Genomic DNA, 7,446 nt, shown 5'->3' on the forward strand with positions numbered 1-7,446 from the left:
AGTATCTGCATATATGACTTTTCTCATTGGTCAACTAGAGGCTCCATGAAGGCAGGGAGAGAGATTTAAAACAAAGAACCTGAGTTCCCAGATCACAGAATTTTAAGTATAGAAGTGAGGGACTATCTTGTCGATTCCTTCCCCCAGTTTTACAGATGAGGAAGCTAGAACCCAGAAAGCTCAGGTGCTTTAATTTTTATTTTTTGATTCTGTACTTGACCAAGAGAATCTACCCCAAATGTTCACATGCACTATTTGTGTCTGCCTTGTGGTAGAGCATTCCGATCTCTATTGGTCTGATCAGTCACAGTGGGACACATTGAAACTGGACCCTAGCTTAGTGATGTCATTTTGGTCCTATTTGAGAATAAAGGACAAGAACCCACCCACCAACTTGACCAATATCAAGGAATGCGAGCATTTCCATGTGTGAAGATCAAGAGAGAGCTGAATCTGAAACCACAAATCTCTCTGGCACACAGCTTTTTTTTTTTTTTTTTGCCTTTTGGAGGGCCATTAAGTAACTTGCCCAAGGTTACACGGCTAGTTTTTTTGTGTGGGTGTTAAGTGTCTGAGGCTGGAACTGAACTTGGGTCCTTCGGACTCCGGGGCCGGTACTTTACTCACTGCACCACCTAGCCGCCCCAATCCACTCATTTTAAAGCTTCAGAGAAAATTATTCCAGTCCCTTTTAAGAGATGAAGCATGGGCTAGTGGATGGAGTATGGGACATGGAGTCAAGAAAATTTAGACTTTTTTAAATTAAGCTTTATTTTATCTTCATGAAGATAAAATTATTTTCTTTCTCCTTCCTCTCCATCCCCACCAAATGAGAAAGCAAAAAAAAAATACCTTATTACAAATTTGTATAATCAAGTGAAACAAATTCCTGTTTGGTCATGTCCAAAATAATAACCCTAACTGCTGTCTAACTCTGTGCTCAAGTCTATCCTGAAGCATAAAGGCCTGAATCTGAATCCCACTTCTGACATATATTAGCTGTTAGCTTTGTCCCCCTGATTCTACACAGCTCACTATGCATCAGTTCATACAAGTCTTTGAAAGTTTCTCTGAATCTAGGATCACAGATCTACAGGTGGAAAGAAACTGAGAGGCCATTGAACCAGCTCCTTTAATTGACAGATGAGGAAACTGAGGGACAGACAGACAGAAGGGGTCTGCCCAGGATCAAGGGCATATTAAGTAATTCACAAAATTTAAAATACTATATTAAGATATTAATTTATTATTATTCAAAGTTGATAGCCAAGTGAGATTAACTCAGCACATCAAAGTTCTATATGAAGAGAGACTGGAGCTCAGCCTTTTTTTTTGTAATGGCCCAGCCGAATTTTCCAGGCCATGAGTTGGAAGCTTTAAAATTTGCTGCATAGGGAAAAGCCATCAGACAGCCTAGCTTCTGCCTGGCAGGTTACAGCTGCTTTTACTTTGCCCAATTTGTGAAATGAGAACAATAACTCTCCCTGTGTAGCTTATGTTGTCTCTTGCTTAGACTCAAGAGAGATAAAATGCTTCTGAGACTGAGGTTTTTAAGGAAACTAGCTTATATTATGGGTGCCCGAGGAACATTCAGTCCCAGGACAAGAGATTTATCACACCCCTGTGGCATGCAAGGCTGTGCTGTGTGCAAAGGGACAGAAGGACAAAGAGAAATGGGAGTTCTGACAAGATGGTGGAGAGGTGATAAACAGGGTCAGCCCCTCAGCAGACAGACTAATAAAGAGAAAAGTGTTCCTAAATCCAAATAAATACCGGAAGGAAAGCAAAAAAGAGGAAGTTGTTTAGGGATCCCAAAGGCAGTGGGTGTGCCCACCTCAGGGTGGGGTACAGGGACCCTTCAGGGTCAAGGAGTCCCCAAGGTCAAATCTACTTGCCTAACAATACAAAGCTATTGACAGCTATAACCCACATAAACCAAAGATTTTGGGAACTCTCGCTCAAAGGAAAATCATCTCTGTTGTTTAATTGTGTCCAACTCTCCTTGACCCTACTGGACTTTTCTCGGTAGAGATATGGGACTGGTTTGCCATTTCCTTTTCCAGCTCATTTTACAGATGAGGAAGCTGAGGCAAATGGTTTTAAGTGACTTGTGTGGGGCCACATAGCTAGTAAGTGTATGAGCCTGCGTTTGAGCTCAGTCTGGAAGAGTCTGTCCACTGTACCATCTATCTGGATAGCTCTAGGATAAAAATAAAAAAGGACAAAGGAATGAGTAAGCAGAGAAGAACTCTAATTCAATAAAAGAACATTGATTAAAAGACCCTAAAGACAGGTCCCCAGAAAGAGGAAATAGTATGTTTCCTTCAGCAATGGCTCTAGAGATGAATTGGGCTTTCACACAAGACTGGTGGACTTGGAGTAAAACCCTTCAAAGGAAATAAAGGAAGATTTGGCCTACATAGAGAAATGCCCGTTGTCTGCAAGTGCCCATCAATGAAATGGAACAATATTTATGGCTCACAAGAAAATAATAACATGGACAAGGGGCTTGACAATAATAGCACCCAGTCAAGGAGAATGTGATTCCCAGGACAGAGGACAAAACGAAAGAAATGTTGGAACATGCTGCAAGATCAGATCAAAAGGCAAAACTTCCCTGGTGAAAGACCTGACATTTTACAGGTAGAGTTCAGAAAGACAATTTACAAGTCTCCAGATTTCCCCCAAAAGGTGAAATCAGAAATCTTCCAAGCAATGCATTTTAGGAACTCACTCAAAAAAAAATTCCCAAGACTGTTAAGATCAAGTGAATTCACCAGGACCCTTTATTGAGAAACATCAGCTTCAGCTCCCCTGTGGATTTGGATAAAGAGAAGATTTTTGCACGCTGCTCTGAGGAAGAATATCACCAATGTATCAAGGATCCCACTTCAAATCACATGGGATTATTCACCCATCATGATAAAACAGAGAAAAGGATGGAGCTTGATTTACAGAAAATTAAAGGACATCATGCCCCATCCGAGTATCTTCTGGGCAGGGAAACAAGAAATAATATTTGAAGATGAAAGTTCTGTCTTTGATTTTCCACATTTCCACACACCTATGCAGGAAGATATGGAAAAAAAACTTAGCTGAAAGTTTTTTCTCACAGAGGAAGTCTGTCTTCTGGTGAGAAGAGGAGAGGAGAGGCCAGCAGGGCCTATTTGATATAGAAGTCAACATCTGGTGACTTGGAATTGGTTGGGGTGGGGGGAGGGTCAAGAACTTGATTCAAGGGGTTAAGGAACAAAACTGGAAAAGGTGTTTATTGTAAATGTTACTCAAGACAAGAAAAACTCTCACAGGGATTTGAGAGTCCCAAGGAGGGAAGAACCAGGATAAGACTTGGGAGGGAGATTCCATGCAATTTTACCTGAGCCTAACATGGTGGGCAGCATTTGCTAACTGAGGCCAAGATGGCACTACTTTGATGTTTCCCCATGATTCTTCTGTTGGAGTGCCCATACCAACACTTATGCCATTCTGATGCACTTTCCCTCTTTAGGGTGAGGAGGTGACCACCTGTTCTTGAAGGCTGTGCCAGCAGGACCCAGCCTCTGGGAAACATTGAGCCTAACAAATATAATCTGGAAGAATGAGGGAAAGGGGTCCTAGAGACTGACATCAAGGAGGAGCCTCTGAGGATACTTTCCCAGAGTTTGGGGTCTTCATTTTCTTTTGTCTACTCCCTGTGACTGCAGCATGGGATGGATGACCCGTGGGAACCGAACTCACGAACTCTTCACTGAGGTGACAGAGGAGCAGACTAGATGAGACTGGGGACAGCAGGAGAGGGCAGAGAGCAAGGACTAAAAACTCAGGGCTAAGCTAATGGCAACATTAAGGAGACTGACCAGAATTCTATCAAAACCTTTCTAAAAATGAATAGAAGGCATTGAGAAGGAAGAACAGACAAGCAGGAGAGTTTTGAAAGTGGCATGTAGGACTGACTATATGCCTTTAAAAAAAAAAAGCAAAGAAACATGAATTGGAGATTCATGGTTTCATATAGGATCTTATTTTTGTATTCAGCATATAAAGAAATGCTCATTTTTTGGTAAATTCAAAATTTTTAAAATAATTTTAAGGAAGATATTAGCAGAATTCCACCTCCCTGCCTCCCCACCCCCCATCTTCTTTTTTCCTTCCTTCCTCAGAAAACTTTGCTGGGGAAATTCCTTCTAATTTTAAACATATATTCAATCTCTTTTCCTTTTGTCTCCTTTTGTCTTTTGTACCAAATATTGGGAGAAGGGGTGGGTGAGTGGGTGGGGAGGAGAGATCAACTCAGGCCACAATATTATTGTATCCTGCTGTTTGAAGCATTGTTTTCATTGTTTATTTGACTTTCTTATGCTGTTTTTGAGTGTGTAAAAAATCACATGGTCATTAAAAGGGAATTGTTGAATCTTTTGAGGTTTGGGGAGGATGTGTCCAGCCCCTGGGAAAATGCCAAGGGGGCATGGACAAGTGTCACCAAGCACTTACCCTGTATCTCAGCCCTTAGAACTTAGAAATAATAGGGAAACTTTGGGACCTTGTCCACAAAGATCAGGGCATTAAGTAAGACTGTTCATTCTTGGGAAAAGAGAAACACATTCTATGGTGGAAAAATGGGAGTACCTTGGTTTGAACTTCAGTTCTGTTAAGTTAAGACCTGTGTGACTCTGGACAAATTATTCAGCTTCTCTGGGCTTCAGATCCTCACCTATAAAATAAATAAAGGGATTGGACCAGATGGACTTTTCCCATCTCTTTTTTTCTGTTTCTAAGAACCTATCATTGTTATTCATGTGGTCCTAGAAATGTTAGCTGTTGCAGTAAGAAAAGAAAAAGAAATGAAAGAAATAAGGATTGGTAAGGAAGAGGTTAAAATGTCTTTATTTGAAGATGAGATGAGAGTTATTTGGGAAAATGGAGATCAACAAAAATGTTGAGCTAGCGAACAATTTCAGAAAAATGGCAGAATAAAAAATAAGTCCACAAAATCATCTAACTCACTGATCAAAACTAGAAAAAGTGATAAAAAAAAGACACGTGATTTAAAATAGTAATGAAATGTATTAGCTAATTAGCATACCACACACAGGGCATTTAAACTCAACTATGAAACATTTACAGAAATAAAATAAAAAATAATTAAGGAGATAGTGTTCATGGCTAGACTGAGCTAATACAGAAAAGGGAGCATTGAAAACTGTACAGATCAAAATAGCAACAAAATGCTTTATAGAATTAGACAAAGTAATTATATAATTCATAAGGAAGAAGAAAAGTTCAAGAATAGAATTAAGGTTAGGGAAATTGTGGGAAAAAATAAAAAGGAAAGCAAACATGTATTCCTAGATCTCTATTTATAATATGAATTGATAATTATCAAATTGTTTCACACTGGATAAAAAACAGAAAAAATATACCAATGGATATATTTCTCAATAAAACTAGTATCATAAGACATAGGCGAAAATCTTTATTATCAATATAACTTGCTGAAAAATAGATAGCAGTTTCATTAAAAAAATACTAAAGAGACAAGTATCTCATTCCCCAGCCCAAAGTAAATTTCAAATGTTTCAATGATTTAATTTTTTTTTTTAAATCACACCATGTGAAAACCAGAGAATAAGGAAATGCCATTTTATATGTCATCCTCACTGTGGAGAGTTTTTAAAAAGCTATAACTTGGAAGAAATTATAAGAGAAAAAAAAATAAAAATCATGAAAGAAGAAATAAGGAAAAAATAAAAATTAACTTTAAAAAATTGTACAGTAAGAATCAGGACATCAAGAATACGAAGGAAAAGAAACTAATCCCGATTCCCCAGTAGCTCTGACTGCTAGATAGGCAGGGATCTTGGAGAAAGGCCTCAGCAAAAGTAAGCTCCCTGAGGGCAGGGATACTTTCATTTTTGTTTTTCTGTGTCTAGCCCCTTGCCTAGTGCCAGCTGCTTAGTAAATGTTTAATACATAGATGGTTCCTAGGGAGTTGCCAGTGGCACAGAGGGGATGTAACTGGTCTGAGGTCACATCACTCTGTGAGTGTAAGAGGAGAGATTGGAGCCCAGATCTTCCCAAATCCAAGCCCAGCAATCCACCTGCTACTCTTCTATATTTGCTGAATATTGGAGGATTGTTTTTCAGGGGAGGCATTTGTTCTCAATTCACTGGTGTGAATTTAGCCTGTCACATCTGTCCCTCTCTGTTCCCTTACACTTGAATCCAACATGGCGCCCACTGGATGGGGGCACAGATAGGACCAGCTTGGCAGATGTGGTCTGCCATTTCTGTTCCTGTCCTATTTATCAGCCCCCTCTGGAATCCTGCTGGGTGTCTGGCCTCTCCACTGGCCACAAGAGTCCTGTGGAATTTGGACAGTAAATCCCATTGTCAATCTTTGTTCTGTGATTAATTCCCTAATCTCTGATTGCTGGAGTCCCCTGACCTTTGACACTGATCCTCCCTTGGGAAGAAGGAGGCTTTTCTAAGGCCTTTCCTTTGTCCTCTGCTGATTCTTTCTGATTTATCCTGTATTTGGTTTGCACATGGCTGTTTGCAGGTGTCTCCCCAGTCAGACTGTAAACTCCCTGAGTTCATTGACTGCCTTTTGTCTCTTTATGTATCCCCAGTACTTAGCCTGGTGCCTGGCACCCAGTAGGGGCTTAATCAATGTTGACTGAATTGAATTGAACCCAGTCACCCTGCCTTCCTTATAAGGAACCTCCTTGCACCTCTTTGCACCATTCACATACACACACACACACACACACACACACAAACATCTAACATCCCACCTTTTGTAGAAAACAAAGACCATCAGGAACATTATTCTTTGTGTTGTAAGCAGGGCATCCCTAAGCTTCCATGCTTTGACCTTCATGGGGCATCAGCATCCAAAAGCATGATCTTCATTACCTGCACCTTGGTGACTTTGAATCTTCACTGACCTTTATGGGCAGCCCACCATCAGTCAGAGGAGGCTGAAACTAATCCAGGCTCCTCTGCTCCATCCTACATTCATAGGGCCACAGATTGGGAGCTGGAAAGGACCTCAGAGTGCATCTAGTCCAGCTCCCTCATTTTACAGACAAGGAAACTGAGGAACAGTTAAATGACTTTCCTAAAGTCACACAGGCTGAAAGGGACAGAGTCAGCATTTGAAACCAGCTCCTCTGACTCTCCTCCAGACCATACTGAGTTTAGCCAAAGAGGGGCAAGTGAAGTTATAGTCCTTTTTTTTCCTCTCCTGGATTATTCTGTAATGCTGGTTCTTGCATTTTAAAAGTGAAATGAAAAATCATTAGAAAAGTTGGAAAGTCTCTATTTGAAATGCCCATAGAGCTCAAAATGATTGGCAGATTCTAAAATATAAAGAGAGTTCTTCTTGCTTGCTTGAAATCTCAACAATAGGGCTGCTGGCTCCCTGCAGATGGCTGGCTGCTGCCT

This window comes from Petaurus breviceps, unplaced genomic scaffold (assembly GCF_028583685.1).
Source record: "Petaurus breviceps papuanus isolate PSGF00001 unplaced genomic scaffold, PetGlider_PUasm1.0 558, whole genome shotgun sequence".
In the NCBI taxonomy this organism is placed as follows: Eukaryota; Metazoa; Chordata; class Mammalia; order Diprotodontia; family Petauridae; genus Petaurus; species Petaurus breviceps.